Source organism: Gymnodraco acuticeps, unplaced genomic scaffold, assembly GCF_902827175.1.
Source record: "Gymnodraco acuticeps unplaced genomic scaffold, fGymAcu1.1, whole genome shotgun sequence".
NCBI lineage: Eukaryota > Metazoa > Chordata > Actinopteri > Perciformes > Bathydraconidae > Gymnodraco > Gymnodraco acuticeps.
In genome coordinates, this window is record NW_022991982.1 from 115001 (window position 1) to 120185 (window position 5185).

The following is a 5185-nucleotide window of genomic DNA, read 5'->3' on the forward strand; positions in this document are numbered from 1 at the left end:
TAGATGACAGGACTGGCTCTTATGTAACATCTGAAGCCTTGGATTTTACTCATTTGTACACAGCACATCAATGGAGGAAATCTCTATCTGGCGTTGACTGCTTATATAGCTCATATTATGTTTGTAGCAAAGGTATGTGCATAAAGGGTCCTCATACTTTATAATATCAAACCATTCCATATCGCACTGTACGGTTCCATACCATACCATACCATAGGATACCATAGGATACCATAGGATACCATACAATATCATAGGATACCATAGGATACCATACCTAGGATACTACCATACCACACCATACGATAACATACCGTAGTAGTGTACCCTACCATAAAATAGCATTTGTATTTCATTCCCAACATTTGTTTACTACCAGACCATCGTCAAGTTACCCACAAGTTTATCAAAGTAAGGGAGCGATATCAGGAATATCAGCAAAATATCCGTAGGGATGAACTTGCACGTTGGCTACCTGTTCCATTATTTGGCCTTTACAGAGATCAGCTAACTGGCATCACCTGCTAGCTAACAGGTCAGCAGGTGATGCCTTCAGGTGCAGGTGATGCCTTCAGGCCCCAGCTGAGCAAACAGAAACTAACCCACATTGTTTTATTGTTTCTCTTCTTGACCTGATACACGCAGCCAGCTGATCATTGTTTGGCTCTTTTGTCCCTTTGATGTAGATTCTATTGAATTTTGAAGTGATGGCGAGTATCGACTTCCTCTGCCTTTCATTAGGGGGGGGGGGGGTTGCTGGTGTTGCAGAGAACAATCTAAATCTAAATTGCCAACTGAAAGTCATATATATTCTTTCTAACGAGATTAGGTGTTTCTTCCATGGTGTTACAGACTTGTGCACCTGGAGAGTAGAGAGGGCTGCCTGATATACAGGAGTGGTGCAGGAATGAGTCTTGAAACCCGGAAATTAGTTAGCATTTCACCTCTTGGTGTTCCCTTGAAGTCAACGTTTTTTGTCAGTAGATACAGCACTTGTGAAGAATGTCCAAAGCTTATACGTTTCATAAAAACAAGGGTTGCTAACAAGTGACTAACACTGACTACTAAACGTCATCACACCAAACATTAGATGCTTTTAGCTTAGCGGTGGTGAGGTGAAGTCATGTGACTGCCTTTTACTTCTGATTGCATTTACGTTTCAAAAATCACAAAGAGGTGATAATATGTAGAGATTATCCTGCTTATCAAAACATTGAAGTATTATAAACGTGTGTTTGCAACAGATTTGGTTGGTTGGTCATCACTGCATCATTCTATGTTGCTATGACTTTGATCAAATGTGGAAAATGAGTAGTCAACATTACAACACATAATCTTTTCTTCAATGTGTGACTAAAGACAATCATGCTCCTCAGAGGATGAATCCTGCTGCCGTTAGGGATCCATGAGGGGATCTTTAACTAATCCGTACAGATATCCGGGTCCCAGAGTGGGCTTTAGTGACTTCAAGGTTCCACTGGCAAACTATTTTAAAATCCACCATAAGAAAATCATTTTTTCAATGACTTTCCTGATCCTCTGACTTTTCCTTTAGCCCCTTAATGAGAGCAATATTTTACTTGTTTCGTTCATGACAAAACCCCTGCATATTTATGGATTATAAGCCTTATCTTTATTCCGTGCTTATGATAATGACCAAGTATGCTAACATGCTAAACTGGATTTAGGTCTAAATAAATGCATATAAATACTTTTATTTTAGGAAACACAGTCTGTGGTCACTGTGTGTACAGCGGTGTGTGTGTGTGTGTGTGTGTGTGTGTGTGTGTGTGTGTGTGTGTGTGTGTGTGTGTGTGTGTGTGTGTGTGTGTGTGTGTGTGTGTGTGTGTGTGTGTGTGTGTGTGTGTGTGTGAGTGTTCAAAGGTTGTTATGTCTGGCAGGTAGTAGACCTCTGGACCATTCGTGTTGGGCATGTGACATATTTCAATTAAATCGAAGTATGTCACAGGTTACACATTCAGGGGAAGTCCAAAAGTACTGTGTGGCTACACCTGCATACATTAAACTGTTATTCTTGCTATTGTGATATTTTCTTTCTCTCTGTCATTTTTTATAGACGATTCCAATCAGACACAAAAAAGCACTCATTAGCACTCATGTGTCAAATATATGTTTTTCTTGCTGATTAACAAATAATTTCTATTTACATAGAACTACATTAGCTATACAGATGATCATTTTACTTGGATATATTTATTGATGTTTTATTATATGCATATATATATATATATATATATGTGTACTATGTACCCTGTTTCCTTACAATGGAAACAGGGTACATAGCACATGTACTTTCCACCCTTAGCTTGACACTCACCTGTTTGAAACGTTCTCCTTCCAGCTGTGAGACTCCAGACTTCAGGACCGACTGTCAGCCTCTTCTCTCCAATAACTTGTTCAACTCATGAGTTTAGCCTTCCAGCCGGAACAGCACTTTGGGAAGCTGAATTCCACTTCACTGTGCTGCTATGTTATGCCTCTGTCTCTATGCTAGTATAGCACCTGCAGAGGAATAAGCCTATAAGACCACAATATATTAAACTGTCTGCGAAGTGGCAGGAAAACAGCAACTTTTAATCACTTAATGCTCATTCAATTCTCAGAGGAGAGTCCATTATTACACAGAACTACACTGAGTGGAAGTAGAAGAATCTCAGTAGAAATGGTGTTGTATCCCAGTAGCAGGTGTTAGATGCCTCTCCTGAGGGTAACAGGAGCAAATCACATCACAAAATAAATAACTAAGAGGTAAAGTGAGCTGATGGCAGTCCAAGCATGATCCTCTGGTCCGTCATGTATTCTAGATCTCCCTGGTTTCCTGTCCACATCCACTCTGTCCGCCTTCTCCTAGGTGCTGAGTTACAGGTGCAGCTGTCGGCCCCTCCCACTGACACACACACACACACACACAAACTTTAGTTGCTAGGGCGAAACTCACAATAGTGGTCATAATATGATCTTTAAACATATTCTTATCTGAGCCTTGCCTATAATCAGACTGCCATCAAAATGAGCCTGTATATTATTGCAAAAGTTGTATCAATACAAAAACAAACTACGTCAATAACACTGAGGTCAGTGCATAACAGAAATATTGCGTTTATTAGAATTCTTGGCATGTAATGTTGCACATCTATTAATTTTAAAGTAACTAGTAGGCCTAAATGGTTGTTAAGGTGTTTCTTCTGTGGATGTTAGTAGGCCGTCAGACTGCATTAAGAAGAGTTTCCTTGGAGGAACAGAGCAATAGCGTGGTACAGGAATAAGTCCTAAACCCAGAAATGAGTCAGCATTTTAGCAATTTTGGGCTTCCTCTTCTCAAAGTATTTTTGTATGTCAGTTAATACCCCACTGGAGAATATCCAGAGACTTCACATGTTTCAAAATGCTGCAGCTCGTGTACTAACCAGAGTTAGGAAAAGGGACCACATTACTCCTGTTCTGGCTGCCTTACACTGGCTCCCTATAGAACACAGGATAGAATTTAAAATTCTTCTTCTCGCCTACAAAGCCCTTAATGGGCAGGCGCCATCTTACCTTAAAGAACTCATTATACCCTACTGTCCTACGAGGGCATTGCGTTCCAAGAATGCAGGGTTGTTGGTTGTTTGTTAGGGCTGTACAAGGGCGTGGAATCAAATGCACGATGAAGAGACAAACAAAGTATCAAAATAAAGTGTTTTAATGTAGACAGGTCATAACACAATGAATACATAAAGCAACAAAACAAAAACTACTAATACACTAATCTAACTCTATGGACGATAACTCTATGGACAATGACAAAAGGATCTTACGCTGGAAGGCTTGGAACACACAAGACAATCTGGCAACGAGACAGGGGAAGACGAGAACTATATATACTAGACAGACAACACCAGGTGAAGACAATTAGACAATCACAACCGTGAGAAAACAGACAAGGCAGGAAACGTACTTTAGACACATGAGGGTAGACAAGACTATCAAAATAAAACAGGAACCTATCTAAACACATAACATGAAACCTAAACTAGGGAACAATCTTAGCAGAGCCGTCTACGCACAACAGTACCCTCCCCTCTAGGGACGACACCTGACGGCCCTGGGACCTCCGGATGACACCTGTAGTAGTCCTCGATTAAGTCTTTGCCCACGATAAAACTGGACGGGACCCAGGACCGTTCTTCAGGACCGTAGCCCTCCCAATCAACCAGATATTGACGACCTCGGCCTCGATTTCTCACTGACAGGAGACGTTTGACAGAGTACACCGGACCGCCATCAACAACACGGGGGGGGGGGTTTGGAGGGTGGAACCAGGGGACTGTCCAGAACCGGCTTGATTCGGCTGACGTGGAACGTTGGATGAACCCGTAGTGACCTGGGCAGACGGAGACGGACAGATACAGGATTGATTATTTTAGTGACAGGAAATGGACCCACAAACCTTGGAGCGAGCTTCTTTGACAAGACCCTGAGTGGCAGATCCTTTGTGGACAACCACACCCGCTGCCCCGGTCTGTATGTAGGTGCCGCCCGCCGCCGTTGATCCGCCACCGTCTTCATCCGAGCCGAATTCCTCAGGAGGACCCGACGAGCTGCAGCCCAGACACGGTGGCATCTTCTGACTAAGGCGTGAGCAGATGGCACCACCACCTCCTTCTCAGCTTCTGAGAATAGAGGAGGCTGATAGCCAAAGACACAGTGAAAGGGAGACAGACCGGTAGCAGAGGTGGGCAAAGAGTTGCGTGCATACTCCACCCATGTCAGATGCTCGCTCCAGGTTGCAGGGTTCTGAGAAAACAGGCAGCGCAGGCACGTCTCCAGCTCCTGATTCAGCCGTTCCGTCTGTCCGTTGGACTGGGGATGATAACCTGAGGTGAGGCTGACGGACGCTCCCAGGAGGGTGCAAAACTCCTTCCTGGAGGAAAACTGAGGACCTCGATCCGACACAATGTCTCTGGGAATACCATGAATACGGACAACATGAGTCAATAACGCCTGAGCAGTCTCTTTAGCTGACGGCAACTTTGGCATGGCAATAAAATGGACCATCTTAGAGAACCTGTCCACTACAGTGAGGACAGTGGTGTTACCCTTGGATGGAGGAAGACCCGTGACAAAATCCAACGAAATGTCAGACCAGGGCCTGCTGGGAACGGGGAGAGGCTGCAGCAGTCCC

General features: G+C 43.5%; 1 protein-coding gene across 1 annotated transcript in view; it reads right to left on the bottom strand.

Annotated features, from left to right (window-relative positions):
• The window catches only part of LOC117536261 (proline-rich protein 15-like protein A), a 5871-nt gene extending 3033 nt beyond the window's left edge, over positions 1–2838 (bottom strand). The window contains exon 1 of the mRNA XM_034201057.1: positions 2339–2838. The gene's annotated coding sequence lies outside the window, so the exon portion shown is untranslated. The remainder of the gene's footprint in view (positions 1–2338) is intronic.
• Positions 2839–5185: the final 2347 nt, after the last annotated feature.